Source organism: Plectropomus leopardus, chromosome 2 (genome assembly GCF_026936395.1).
Source record: "Plectropomus leopardus strain MGB_pleo_1.0 chromosome 2, ASM2693639v1, whole genome shotgun sequence".
NCBI lineage: Eukaryota > Metazoa > Chordata > Actinopteri > Perciformes > Serranidae > Plectropomus > Plectropomus leopardus.
The window spans coordinates 19,881,313-19,897,064 of record NC_142177.1 but is presented as its reverse complement, the minus strand read 5'-3'; the positions used below and the strand labels follow the sequence as shown (position 1 = coordinate 19,897,064).

The 15,752-nt window shown below is 40.9% G+C and overlaps 1 protein-coding gene across 2 annotated transcripts in view; it reads left to right on the top strand.

The window, feature by feature from the left end:
* The first annotated feature begins 1,713 nt into the window (after positions 1–1,713).
* The window catches only part of LOC121955870 (G protein-coupled receptor 22), a 29,305-nt gene continuing 15,266 nt past the window's right edge, over positions 1,714–15,752 (top strand). Inside the window, exons 1-2 of one of the 2 annotated variants that reach the window (XM_042503963.2) lie at positions 1,714–2,036; positions 2,976–3,071. The gene's annotated coding sequence lies outside the window, so the exon portion shown is untranslated. Of the gene's footprint in view, positions 2,037–2,975; positions 3,072–7,772; positions 8,214–15,752 lie in introns of those variants that run through there. The other variant, XM_042503957.2, reaches the window with a different exon arrangement.

Genomic DNA, 15,752 nt, shown 5'->3' with positions numbered 1-15,752 from the left:
ACTAAAACAGAAGTGTATTTTGAAAAGACACAATGCATGTAACATACATACAGTAAATTGACACATCCAGCAATGTCAATAATAGATGCAGAAGGGTACCAAGTGCACCATTCATGTAGAAATAAAAAGTCCATCGACTAAGCAGTGATATCTGGGAGTTTGGATGTGTTGGCATTCTGAGCATCAACAGTTTTAATGCTGCATTCAAATGGAATCAGGGAAAAGGCAAAATGGATATCATTATAGTAGATGTGAGCAAGGTGGTAAAATTAGGTGTGCATCAGAGAATACCTCCACAGTAATGTTAGACAGCGCCGCTGTTCAAAGTTTACATAATTTAAATTTTTGCCGTCCTCCGCATTGGAATTAACAGCCAGATGTTGTGTGGTTCTTTCACACAAGGTGAAAACACGGGCAATCTGGATAATAACAAAACTATAATGAATTCATAAAATAATAAACACAAAATAATTCTATTTACTGGATTTTATTCCATTCTTTGTCTACAATTCAACATCACTGTAACACATTTTCATGCATGTTTCATTTTACCATCTTGCCACATCCTGCATGAGTGTTTGTTTGTTTGTTTGTTTGTTTGTTTGTTTGTTTGTTTGTTTGTTTTTCCCATGCCATTCATAGGGTGTCGTCCATCTGCTGTCCACCCTCTGCCTGATTTCATGTGAACACAGCATTAGTATGGCTCTAGGGATGGCAATGTTGGTCGTTGCACCACTTTAGTCAAGACCATCTCGTATCTCAGACCATACGATGGATTGCCAGGCCATTCTGTACAGATATTCATTTTCCCAGATTATAAATCCTATTAATGTCAGTTAACACCTGCTATTTCCTTGTGTCCTTTCACTTAATCAGTGAAACATGTTAAAATCTACAGGATGGATCGCACTACGTTTTGGCACCACACAATGTGTCCAATTGACTTTCATGGTCGTTCATGGTTCTCAGACTACGACCTGTAAAAACTTTGATTCCCCTCATCTAGTGCCATGATATGGTGTAAAATTCTGTTCCTCCAAAACTTTGGTTTATAACCAAATACCTGCAAAACTTATGTCATTCCTATCAGCCTCAGCTGCACTTTGTGTTTACTCCTAATTAGCAAATGTTTGCATGCTAACATGCTTGACTAAGATAGCAAACATTACCTGCTAATCAACAACATGCATTATCATTGTGCACATGCTGATGTGATAATTCAGCTGAAAGCATTGATGGCCTCTGCCATCATGTCACTTGGTCTTGTTCTTTTCCTCTTGATTTTTAAATATAGTTTTGCTTCCTGAATACATTTTGCTACTCTTTGTCTTGATAACATCAGCAAACTCTAGTTTCTGTCACAGTCTTTCTACATGACTAGAAAGGTTTCCTCAGTTATTATAAGGAATTTGTTGTCTAATTTTAGTGTTTTCAGTTTTGTTCTTTCAGTCATGTTTAGTGTTTCCTGTTTTATTCTGTTACACTTCATGTGTCATATCTTGTTTTATTTATCTTTCTCTGTTTCCTGCCTGTTTCCTCACACATCTGCTTCATATCAGTCTTTTTAGTCCCTTCCTGTTTCAGTTTTCCCTGCACACCTGTCTTGTGTAAGTCTCGTTTGCTCTGTGTTCTCTACCACACCCTCATTGGCTCCACCGTCAGTCAGTCCCTGTATTTCCCTCCTCGTGGAAGTGCTCGCCTGCTCCAGCTGTGTCTTGTTCTTCTGATCAGTTCCCTCTGTGTATAGAAAGACTACCTGTTTCACTTTGTTCCTTGTCAGTCCATCTGCGTTGGTCTCTGTGCCCCTTGTTGGGATTCTTCCATGTTCTTTGATCACCGCTTTGTTTCTAGTTTTGATTTCTTGCGCAGACTGTATAAAACATGGATATAGCTACCGTGACATCACCCATGGGTTTGTGGGCTGCCGTTTTGAAGCCTTAAAGTCAGCATTTCAGCCCTTGGCTTCTTGATTTTTGGAGCCGGAAGTGATCATGAAGGGCCGAGGAGAGGATCTGACTCACAGACTGCAGCAACCGGTAGGAATGACTTGCAGACAGTCTGTCACACAAACAGCTTTGCCCTTTATTTATCTGTAACTCTGGGTCTTAATAAAATGTAAATGGGTGAGTTACAAAAAAAAAAAGACTCACACCCTTTACAGTGGTCATTAATATTGATATTAGCTCTTGAGACAAAAACAGGCTGCAAATATGTATTTCTGCTGTAATGTTAGGGATTTTAACATGAGGACTGTGAGGACTCTTTTTTGCAGCCAGCCTCAAGTGGCCAGCTGCTGAACTGAAGTTTTTGGCACTTTTGGATTAGCTTCATTATTGAGCCATGGCGTTTGCTGCTTGTTTAAGTTGTGTTTTGTTTTGTTCTCCTTTGATTCTTTGTTTCTCTTCAGCCTGCTCCCTCAATTTTATTGCCTTCTCGAGTTTTTGTCTTTTCTGCATCAGCTTTATGTCTGTAAAGCTCGCTGCTTGGTGTCTTAAAATTGAGTCCTCTTTTGAGCTTTGAAACCTGACCATTTTTTATGAATCCAATTAAATTTATCAAATATTTGAACACAAAAAAAAACATAGGTAGGGAATAACAACAACAACAGCAGCTTGGTTTCAGCGATTGTGATACAGCAGTTAAGATGTTAGGCTATTAAAGTGACCAGGTGGACAGTATTTTATTCCCTTGTCCCACATCCTGAGATGATGTCCTGTGCTTTATTGGCTCTAGCTTTCAAAAGTCCAACTGCTGCAGGAGTTACCAAAATCTGTCTGTTATGCAGTGGCTGTGAAATAGTGGCTGGGTGGTTCAGGTAGCTTTTTAGAAAATATAGCAATCTTCGGATGGGCGGGTCATAAATGACAAAGAGGCATTCTGAATAAGTTATAAATGTACAGAAACATTGTGCAGTAACCTGTCCTCTGCCTTCTCTTTCTCTCTCATGTTTCTCTCACTCTGTCTTTCTCACACAGATTGCAGCTTTATCATCAGCGTTGCTGTTCAGGCTTTCTGTTTTGGCCAGAAAAATATGTTGAAGTCCAGCATATTTAAATCCACTTAAAAGATGGGTGAGTACTTGCTGTCTCTCTACGTCTGTACTTTTTAAAACAGAAAACACACATTTTATACTGTGATGTTTACTGGAAAAGACATATAATATAGCCAACAGCAAGTATCTTATTACCAGAAACTTTTCACTCTGGTTTGTGGCTTCACAGTTTAGGTTAGGCTCATTAATTAACACAAATTTTTATGGTTTGGACAGGGTACATGTGGCTCAAGTGCAGATTAATCCGTCAACATCTGTGCTATGCTACGCCCAACAGGTAAAAATTGCAAGTCACCACAGACTCTGTGGTGACTCGCAATTTTGCTATGCAGAAGCTATGCAGAATAATGCAGAAAATTACTATCACAAAGAAAAGGAGATGAAGTAACAGCAGTGACTGTGAAACTACTTTAGACTGGGTGAAGCCAGGGGAAGGAAATTTTTATTTTTAATTTCACATGGGGAGAGAATACAGCAAGAAGCAACACAGTACAATTGAGTTGCACAATGAAATGCGTGACTCAAAAACTTGTTCCAAGATATAACCAGCTAAAGGGCAGAATGGAAGTGTTTATTTTATGTTATTTTTTAAGTTAGAGAGACATTATTAAAAAAATTCCAGACTGCCTCTCAGCATTGATAACACGCCTGACACAAATATACTGTTTGTCCCACTGCGGTTTGTTTGGATCTGCTCACCCTGTTAGTTACATCTGTGTGTTCACCCCAGTTGTGGCATCGGTGCACCCCCCCCCCCCCCTCTGTTGACCGGTCAGTGAGGCTGAGGCACAGGTTTTGACATGAGTCCAGGTTTATCAGAGGTTGTGGAGGGGTCTTTGATGCTGTGCTGGACAGACAGAGACACAGACCCCTCACTGCCAGGTATGATGGCAGACAGGACACAGGGATGTACTCAATAACCCACACACACCGCAGAGGCTACAGTCACGACAATGCATATTATCTCTCCAATAAATGTTTCATTTCCACATTGATCTGGAAATGTGACCACAGACTGGTTCACTACCTCGTAAATAAAAAATATATAAAGCCACAGGGAGCAAACTGATCTAATGCTTTATTGATGCCTGTAAGGAAAATGTCTCTCCAGAGATGAAACTGGGAGGTTCTGTTTATCACTGGCTACAGGAAAAACATCCTGAGAACTTGAGGGGATTCAGTTTTCTACTTACAAAAGATAAAAGTTAGCAAGCATCTTGTGGTTTGGTGGTAGGTTTGTTTTTTCTCATTCCCGTGCATAATTAACAGACAAATTGTGATATTTCCTACAGTTAGGCTTGACAGAAAATTTCCCGCAGCTCTAACACATCTGAAAAAACGTCACGTTTATATCAGCCCTAAAAATCAAACAGTGAGCATTTTGATTTAGCCATAGCATTTTAAAATTACATTTGACAACTATATTGGAAGAATTTCTCTTAGAAATTATTCTCCATAGACTCGTGTTGCATTTTGAGTTATGCTCTGCTGTTCTGCTCCTTAACCCTTTGAAACCTGGATCGACATCTGATCTGGTCTGATTTCTTTCAAAAACATGGCAAAAAAGGCAACAAGCAACTTGAGGGGAGATTTTAAGTAATAAGAAAAAGCTGACAAGAAAATTAACTAGAAACATATTTTTTGCATGCAAGATGCATATAAAATAGATAAAAATATTAGAAAATAATTATTTGCAAATAATCATTTAATTATAATAATATACTTAAAGTTAATTGCATATTACATTTACATTTTAGTGCTTTTTTTCAAGCCTTTTCTGTTTTGTGTGCTATTTTTATGGTCATTTTCTTGTAGCTTTTTACTAATTCCTTGTTAAGTGTGGGTATTTTTATGATGTTGCTCATTGCCTTCCTCCTATGTTTTTAAAAGAGGTTAAGCTGATTGTCTCACATTTCAAGGGGTTAACTTTCAACTGCATGCAAGTTCTTGACCCTTGTCTTGGTGTTGCTGAAAGGCATTCTGGGAAATACAGGAAATTTGTAGAATAGATAAGCTGATGGGTTTACAAATGGATTTATGTTATGTTGAAGATAATTATTCGTCTTGTTGCATATAGTTTTGTTATGAATGTAGCTTGAATGTGGCCCCCACAGCTTTTTTTTACTGTGTCTTTCTACTTTATAGGCTGCAGTATGTCTCAGCACATACATTTTTAATGTGTTTGTATATGTGCTTTGGTGTACATGTGTCATTATTGTGTTTTTATTTGCTTTCTAGTGTTTTGTGTCCATGTTTAGATATTTTTCTGTATTTTTCCTTGGCTGAGTGACGCAGGCATATGGTATGTGGGTGTTTGGCAGATGCTCCTAATCACTGGGAGCTTTGCATTTGTATGTGACTGTTTTCACAAGAGATTCAGATCGGTAGCAAGGGCAGTTCACTGGACTTTTGTGTTTGTCGAAAAGAAAAGCAGCAACTGTGGGCTCACGGAGATCCTCTGTGTCCTGTAAAGTGTGTGGCGCAGTGGAAGGAAAAAGATGGGCTACAGAGAAAATATGGTGGCGGAGGTGGTGGGGTGTGAAGTGGGTTAGAGGGGGCGGGAATGTGCAGAAAAGCTGCTAAAATCTTTAGTCTGAGACCATGAGGTGTTGAGTGCAATCTCTGCAGGATCACACAAAGTGATCCACTGTCTTTCCCTCCCAAAATCAAAGTACATCCATTCCCTTTATACACATTATTTTGTGGAGCTAGCATGAAGTCCATACTCAACCAAATCTCCCTCATGTTAATACATTACCAGCATGTAGCAGCATTGATTAAGTGGCAGCATTTGATGAGTTGCTTGCGTTGCGTGCATGCAGGTTTTTCAAACACTGATAAACGCTAAAATTAGGCTATAGACCGCCCAGAGAGCAGAGTTGTGTACACGCCGCTGCAGCAGACGAGTATGTGTGTGTGTGTCGAGAGGGGGGTTGGTGTAACACCACGGACAGGCTGGAGAACAGCTAAACATTAGAAAACAACATGGACAAAGGTCTGCGAAAACAGTGGTTGTTTCACTTCATGTCTTACTTATTCAGTCTCTCTTTATAAGTCTGTTCCCACTGATTTGGATTGATGTTTTAGCGCTGCTTAGGTGGAGACGGAAGGTAATTAGTGGCAACATGGCACTGCATCTCACTGGCTAAGAAAATAAAATAAACGTGTTCACCCAGGTGTTGTGTTTCCATCAATGCCGATCTTAAACAGAGGTGATAAATACTCACGTCTACTGCGGAGTCATTTGATCCAGGTTTGAATCCCGATTGTACACATTCCCATTGCATTAAAGAGACAGATGTTAGCAGGGGTTGGCTGTTTTTTTGTACAGTGGCTTTAGTGAGCTTTAGAGGTGCAGGGGGGCACCTTCAGACAGAACCATTCTAGCTGTTTCCCCGTTTCCAGTCATTATGCTAAGCTAAGCTAACTAGCTGCTAGCTGTAGCTGTGTATGTATCGGACAGAGATACAGAGCTGTATCTGTCTTCTCACCTCACTCACTGCAAGAAAGTATCTAAGTGTATTTCCTAAAATACCAAACTATTGTTTTAAACTTAACACACTCTACAGATAGAAGCTGAAGTGCACATAACTTATATAAATCATGATGATATTGATAAGTACAACAAAAACGCAGTTAAGATATGAATAGAATATAAATATCTATAGAGGGGTGGATGGTGGGTGGAGGTGCAGGAAGGCCTACACTGATTTTATTTAGCTTTAGAGGCATGAAATGTTTCTTGTTCAAGGTTATATAAACAGCATTTTTTCCACCATCTGTGTATTAGCATACAAGTCAAACATGAAAATTTCAGGTGCAGGTGTAGGACCCATTTACCAATTCAAAATAAGTTCAGAGTCCAGTTCAAATCATACACTCCGGAAAAACAAAAAATAAAGACTGAATGGGGCTTTTTTGGATTCCAGTATGAAAGATTCTGAAGAGGTCTGAGACCCCAGGTGTTCACACCTTTTATCTAAGTCTCCCTCTGCACAGTTTATCTCACATACTCACCAGCACAGTAATTTACACCCCTCGCTAAAACAACAGTCTCTGAATCAGCATGAGAACTGCAGTGACAGGGACCTAATATTTATTGTGTGCCCAAGGTCACAAATTTAACAGTCAGTGACCTTGATCCCTGCACACAGCTCATGGTGACAGAGCGCTTATGGTGCAGCAGATACAAAGATGCACTTTACAATGAGATGATAATCTCAGGTGAAATATGGCTTCAAGCCTCATGAATCTGCTCCTTAACCAGCTCATCCTCCACCAGCGATGAAGTCGCCACATGGAAATTTAGAGTCTGATATGAGGGCAGACACACACTGTACAGCCCCCAGTGTGCAGCAAAGCATAGACAGAAGCCTTCGAAAGCCTCTACCACAGTGGGGGGAGACTGATATTATCGAGTCGAGCCTCAATCCAGACGCAAATAATTGGTAAATCTTGTTGAATTACTAAAGAGGAACGTTCACCCTTGAGGAATCTCAGGTCGTCCTTGTGGAAGGCTACCCATCTCTCTCTCTCTCTCTCTCTCCCTCACACACACACACACACGCACACACGCACACGCACACGCACACGCACACACACACACGCACACACGCACACACACACGCACACGCACACACCCCAGCCCCGCATCCCTGTCTCCTCCCCTTCCAACAAGAACCCCCTCTCCATCCTCCCTCCCTGCCTTCCTCCCCCCTGCGCTTGCAGATCACCGTATTGGTCGCTGGGATGGAGCGACTGCGCTCCAGCGAGCGGTTAGCGCATAATCATGCGTTTGCCCGGTCCGTGTGTGGGATGCTGTACAAGTCCGCTACTGCATAAAAGTGGACAGGTGTAGCGCGCCGTGCAGTGTGAGGGAATTAAAAGAAAAACGCCCGAACAGTGTGATAGCACCTGATTTGTGAGGCACCGCTGCGCTCTGCATCTGCAGCCGTGAAGGGTTCCCCCCCACTACCACCCCACTTCCCCCTCCCGCTGTAATATTTATGACAAAACGGAGGCAAATTATTCTGGTCACGTTTTTGGCTGACAGCCGGCTGTCCTGGAGAGCTCTGGAGTGAATCGGGGTCCAGCGTTGGAGATAGCGCAGCGCACCGACACCTGCAGTAGGATGTAAAGGGAATTCCCACTCACCAAACTGGTAAGTTTTAACACTCGACTACAGCACTCTCTTGAAATAAGACTCATATTTTAACTACAAGTAAAAAAAATCATCATGATTATGTCTTTGCAAATGCAATATATATGAGCACATATTTGGAATGAGACACTTGGATCCAATGGGATACACAAATGGTGGGCTGTCTAGTGGAGGGACAAAACAGTCCAAATCTGTTTTGATTCCGGACTGAGGACGACAATAACAAATCGCCCCATTGTCAGAGCAACACTTATGAGTGGCCTGTGAGCAGACTCGGGACATGTTAACGGCTGATTTGAATTGCTTTTTTGCATTTTCAGACGTGAAGTAACAGAAAAATATTCTGCTAACCATTTTTCGTTCTGCAGTAACAGACAATACTTGTCCCAGAGAGGGATTTCTTTTTAGAAATATGTTAGTCAGATGAAGTAGACCTGTAGTGACTTGTTTTGCTTCAAGTGGGCTAATAGTAATCTCTATCCTCCAAGTCTCCCATTTTCCAGGGACCCACAGTGATTGTTGATATGCTTCAGTCACATGGATGCGCCACGCTTTGACATGTAGGTGGCCTGTTTGATCATTTTTAAGAGCTTAGTTCACCAACCGATTGACATTTGATGCTTTCTCAAGATCATATTATTCTATATTGAACTGGCATAACCCCACGAGACTATGAATTCAAAGGACTGTTTATGAGGGCTCCTCTGCATTTATTTACCCTCACGAGAAAGATGGCAAAAACAGACAAAATCGGAATTTAAATTTGCATTTTCTCCGCCTACCAATTTTGCAGAAGTGTTCATAAAGCTCTATTTTTATATGCTGTTCCCACAATATTGATTTGAAATTGTAGGCTACTGTATTATTTGTAGTCCATCCCTGTCCTGCCATGTGTGATGTGTGAATATGCAGCAGTGACAGTGTGTTTGCTACACCGCTCTCTTGTTGATGGGATGTGAAATGGGAACGTGTGGTTGGAAGGTGGTGGAGTGTGGATGGATTTCTCCCAGCTGCAGCAACATATTCTCCAGTTAAGGTTACAGTCCCAGTGCGTTTAAAAGTCATACTGCTGTCTGTTCGCATAAGGCTGCAATAAAGATTGGTGCTTTTTTGGTAGGAATCAAATTCTCGCATTAAGTGCTGCAAAACGGTTGGCTATGTGACAGTCATGAAAGTTTTTTTTTTTTTTCAAACATTACTTTTAAGACATTACTTTTTTGTTTGTTTACATGTTCCCACAGACATATTTTTTGGGGGAACTAGGGGGACACATCAACTTGATCATAGCAGAGGACTTTTATTTGACCAAATTAAATACATTTACACCATAAATTGATGCAGAAAATGTACACATTTCATGAAAACTAACCCAGAATAGAGAAAATTAAGTGTCTGATGCTCAAAATTGTCTGGCATATGAGTCCCCAACCTCCTGATTCATATGTAACCCCTTCAAAACAAAACGCATGCATGTTCCCACTACTGTGTTCCTCTGCAATGCTTATTACTCTTAAATGATTGTTTTCCTTTCACATTCATTTTAAATTCCCTCATTTATTGTATCCTCTTGTACAACCTGGTGCTATGCCACAATATCTGGCGACGTAGTGAATTCCACTGCCAGTGATATTGTTTCATAAGTGTGGTTATGTCATTTGTGAGCAACTGACAGATTATGGAGACTTCCTAAAACAAACAGCTATAATCTTGATGGTGTAGCTTACTTGTTAAAGTTAACAACTAAATTAAATATCGGCAATGCAGCATGACAGGCATTCTGGGTTACAAGGTAACAGTAACATTTTACAAAAAAAAGACAATTTCATACTTAATCTTATCAAACAATCAGTCTTTTTTACTGACATTGCAGTTAATTAGCTACTCTGATAATATGTTAATAAGCTCATCTTGATACTGAGAAGTACTGTTTACCTCAGTATGAACTTTTTTTGATGAGACTGCACAAACATGCAGGAGATTTAAATGAGTGAGTTAAAGCTCACCTTTTCTGTGATATTTTCTGGCGGACTGTGTTTTCACAGGTTTTGTGTGTGTGTGTGTGTGTGTGTTTGTGTTTCTTTCTCTTTTGCCATGTAGAATCCCAAAGGAATAGTAATTGTTTTAATGTATTCCCATTCCTATTCATTCTCACAGTGGCAGCCTGTGTGTTTGCTTTGCATGTGGGTCATTGTGTGTTTGCTCTGTGTGTGTATTTATAGAGAAGCTTTGATGCTGCTGGTGGGGAAATATTCTACCACACGTGTCACTCTTTAGCTATATGCCGCAACGTATTTGAGGGAAGATGTCATAGTTTGTTTCAGCTCGATGAGTAAAAGAACTACTGTACCTGTGATCTGATGGGTGTTATATACTGTATATATAACAGAGCTGAAGAGGAGATGGTCAGATTCTTGCTGAGGTTATTATAGGACAACAACAGTGTGGGAAACGTTCACAAGATTTATGTAAGAGCTGCTCGGTTTTCGTGAAAGGCTCCAGTAACACTTCTGTCTGTGTTGGATTTGATTTGACTTTAATGTAATGGCCTAAAGACTGCTAGGTTGGATTGCAGTGCTACATAACTGATTCGCACACATTTTGAAGGACTGAGGGCAGTTATGCTATATCACAAATAGCTCTAAAAGCTTATTTGTCCTGAACAATTCAACTTTTAATTCATTTTCTATTGCATCTTTAACTTCCCTTGAAAGTGAAATATCTAGACTGTAAGCATGTGACTGCAGTAATTACAAACAATCACATTTACTGCTGTAAAAGCCTCCAGCTTACAGGCCTTCATAGCAACAGTATTAAAGGACAACTGTAATTGAGGAATTTATTTGTATTTTCCTAATTCAAACAATATTTTGACTTGAATGGCCACAATCTACTTTAATTGGCCATAGAAACACATCAATAAAGGAGCTGTATGTGGCATTCAGGGCATGCCTACTATCCTTCTTCCACCAAAATTAGCTCTGGAAAACTTGTAAAAAAAACCAAAAAACCTTTTTTTTTTTTTTTTTTACTGGTCTTTTTTCCATTGAAAGCAGCATGGATGCCAGTGAAAATACAGTGCTTACTTCTTTCTGTTACTTATTCAGTCTCTCTTTCAAACCCGGTGATGATTAATTTGGAACAATGGTCAAGCACTGGTTGGACGGACGGTATTTTGCAGCAGCACATCATTGTATCACGCCGGAAAAGGGGCAAAAATTAGCATATCCACCAAGGCATTGTATTTCTATCACTGCCGATCTTAGCCAGGGCTGAAAAGTACTTGTGACTACTACAGAGTCTTCATGATTACACCACTATCGGGACCATAGAGACATTGCCTAATAATGAATTGATACCAGATGCCAAGATGGCATCTCTTCACTCCAATGGAACTGCTTGCCTGGAGCTGATACCAAAAAAAAGCTTACAGCTAGCGGGTTTACTAATGCTGTATGTGGCTAACTGAATATGTGCAGTAGTGTTTCTCCTGCTGGCTTATAGTTATGACGTCACAGGGTTTTTTTTTCTTGATTTTAGGAAAGTTTTACAAATCTTAAACCTCCATGGATCAAAAATCTATAATAGAAAGATTCATAATTCATCTGAAATTTGAGGTGTCTTGTCAGTGGTTTTAGAGACATCTCTTGGTCTGTGGGGAAAATGCTTTTTAGGTCACAGGGGTTTTTTTTGCTGCAATACCACAAGTGGCCACTAGAAAAACTTTGAAGCGACGTTGAGCAGTTTTCCCTGGGGCCCAGTGAGGACCCCCCTATCACAGAGGGAATGTACTTCCTTCTCTGCTCTAAATGTTGTATACAACTCCTTTAAATCTTTCTTTGTCAGTTTAAACATAAAAATGCATATAATCACTAAAAACTAGAATATAGGACGCATCACCTGAACTTGTATAACAGCAGGAAAACAACAAAAACATGACCAGAAGCTGCCTTGTACGTAGGTGTACTGATTACTGACGGCTAAGAGTTGCTCATCCTTCTTGTTGGCGTGCTCTTGTTTACTCTGTGAAATTAAAAGCACGCTGCACTCCCTAATACAGTAAATACAATGCTCCTCGAAATGCGTGCACAGGGAAACATAGAGACGAAGCGCATCTCAGCAGCAGATAGGACAAAAGCAGGAGGATGATGGAGAAAAAGTGAGACGCATAAAAAGCAAATGGAAAGCAGAGATGGAACTATAAATCATTAGAAGAGCAGAGTGGAGTGACCAGGGTGAAAATAGACTATCAAGAGGAGGGAGGCAGAAGCAACAAGGAAGAGAAGACTTTAGACTCAGTGTGGCCACCCACTGATATTAAACAGGAATTCAGCTGCTTCCTTGCATATTTATTGTATATTTATTGTATGTGTGTGTGTGTGTGTGTGTGTGTGTGTGTTTATGTATGTGTGCATGTTGGTCTTCCCTCCCTCAGGTCAGACCTCTGCCTGTCATCATGGCGTGAGAGTACAGATGCCTGCAGTGTTGCTCTCCCTTCTTGGCCAATGATGTTCTGTCTGCAGGAGATAAATGGCATTAATTGAGCACTAATTGCATTCTGGAGTGAAATAACTTAAACACTTTAACCTGCCACAGACAACTTCTTTTTTTCTGGTAACCCATCAGTGCACTTGCTCCTTCACTCGTATTGTTTTGCCTTCAAATCCATGTTTTTTGTTCTAGTTTTCTAACCTCTTCATCTGCTCTCCACTTCTCTACGACCCGGTCATCCATGGACACTGAGCTTCAGTCTGTTTCAGATAGCTGTAAAACATGATATATTAGTACATATAGAGATTCCTCTCTCTGCAGGCAGTGATCTGCTGAAGAGAAGTTTTATTAAATTTAAGCTGAGGGTGAGCACTACCAGAATGCAAAAGTAGTTTTTGGCCACTTGTAGTGCTGTTGAGCAGTGCATTTATGAAAGGGTTGCCAATTTTTGTTTTCACTCACACGGATGGGTAGAACATTCCTGTCAAAGGTCTTAGACTGTTCCTCTGACCTGCAAGTGCTGCATTGTGCCAGTATATATTGCAGCGCAGAGAAGAAGACTGCTGGCAAGTTCATTTGGATGTCAACAGTGCAAATTTAAAATTTGGCTTATGCTTTACAAGGAAGGGAATGCATTCAACGTGTTTCTTTGGCCTCAAGGATTCAGATTTAGACTATGCATTCATACTGTCCATTAACTCCTGATGACAAGGGTTGCTGAAATGGAGAGGTGGAGTCATTGTAATCACATCCAATCACTTCAGAACACATACGGACTGTACGATTACTTACTGGTATAACATAAATATAATGAATGCTGTTTCATCTCTCCAATTTATCTTCTTTTATTGTCTTACCATCATTATTGCTAATCATTGCCATTATGTTGGATGGGCCGGTGAACAGCCTTTGAAAGCGCTGATTTACGTAACAGTCTCCTCTCTGACTCAGCTTTACTTCATTTAGCCAGCTTTCACACTCAATTTTGATTTCTTCTTGTTCAAAAGACCTATGATTGCATGGTAGCCTTGATTAGTGTCTATTGATGGGTGGTGCTGCTAATAGCAACATTACAAGCTTGGGGTGTCATAGCTGGATATAGGATACCATGGAGTGTCTTAAATGAATGTGTGGAACCAAATGAAATCCATCGAACATGCTGTCAGGTGACAATGATGCCTCACACCCTGTGGACCAGAGCTGTCTAGAGACCATGGCCTTCCCCCTGTACTGAGCTGTCCTATAGATTACAGGCTGTGATAATTAACCTGCCCACTATAGCGTTCTTATTGATGTTTCGGTAGCAGCCTGTCAGATTTGCGGGATATAAAGCGACTGGACATATGAGTCTTTTTCCCTGATGTGGTGACAGCAATCTGTGAGAGGCGACTACAATATTAAAAATCACAGAATATTCTGTTCCAACAATCTGGCGGGAGAACGCATAGATATTGCACAGTCTACTGTAAAAGTGGAGAGCCATGTGCTGGTTGTAAGATGGATGGCGAGGGGAGACGAGGCAGCGCAACTGGGACTATTCAAAAGAGAGATGGATAGAGGTAGAGAGCAGGGAACAAACATTCCCCTCCAGCGAGCACACGATTCAGCATCCATCTGCACACCCCTAAGCCTCGCTCCCATCCATCATGCACTCACTGCACCTACCTCCCGTTTTCATCTTACCTCCCAATACCCCCGTGCCCGTCTCCCTAACTTGTCTCAAGCATAAGCGCAGACAGGATTCAGCACTTTCTTAAGCACACATGATGTCATTCACCTCGGATGGCAATCCATCTTCTGCTTTATCTGCTGGGGAGCATGCGGGCAGGGAGCGTGTGGGCTGGCAGTGGGTGGCTGTGTGGGTGGATGGCAGTTATCCATACATTGTGGACTACATGGTGCACCTGTCCCCAGTGAGCTTGCCAGTGAGTTATGATAACCCACTTTTAAATTATACAGTGTTAAGTGTTGCTTGGCCTTACATAAAGAGTCGCAGTGATGGGTTCAACAGTTCTGGCGTTAGAGAAGTATTTCACTGCTGGAAGGATGGTCTTTTCATAAAACTGGGTTCTTTCTGTTGTAGGAAGACGCAAATTCTTTTGAAATTGATGCTACATGACCAGAAAAAAACAGAGAAAAGGGGCTGTGGCATTCACTTTTGCTCAAGAGGCAGAAAAACTACTACTATCATAATGCACTGCACAACACCGGATCAAAAAAGTGTTTCACTGATGAATGACTTAATGCCAGCTTGTTTGTTTTGAGACCAGAAACAATATGGCAATCGTCTGGTTACAAAAAAATGTCAAATTACAGTTAAACTGTAAGCTTAATTATGTTTCTGAAACATTTGAGGCAAGAAATAGGCAACACAGTGATGCCATAAAATGAAGGATCTTGGATTATATTTGATCAGCACTGCTTTGTTTTACATTTTGATTTGCGTTTGAGATACAGCATAAGAGAGGCGGCTATCTTTCTTGATCAGCTTCTTTACTTTTTGTGTCCATGATGGCAGGCATGCAAAAATCAAGGCTATTCAGTGAAGGCTGGGACATGCTCTTTGACCCAATTGGAGCTATGTGGTATTACACATGTGCAATGGTCCTGGATCTGTGACTTTGGAGGGTTACAGCAGCAACAGCGCTATAAATAAAGGGATAATGTCCGCTGAGTTGGTCTTTGAGTGCGCTCTTTTTAGCCACCTTGCATGTGCTCGGCCTGACAGATTTTGGGTTCATTCAATTGGATGGCAGCTGATAGAGTCGTATGTTGGCACTTAGAAAGCATTTGTTCATGGTTTCTTATTAAGGACATTTTAATGATTAAAGATACATGATTCTTACCCATAGTGCGCAGACGTTGGTATGTTTACGGCACGGTATCCATGGTTCTTTTGAGCCTCTCTGCAAGTGCAGATGAGATTTTACTGCATTGTCCCTCAATGATATGACGTAATATGACACCGCAACTTCCCTTCCTTTTCAGCTCCTTGGTTGCAAAGTGAGCTTGTCTGTTTCAAGATGGGAAACAATGTGGTGAGCGGATGAT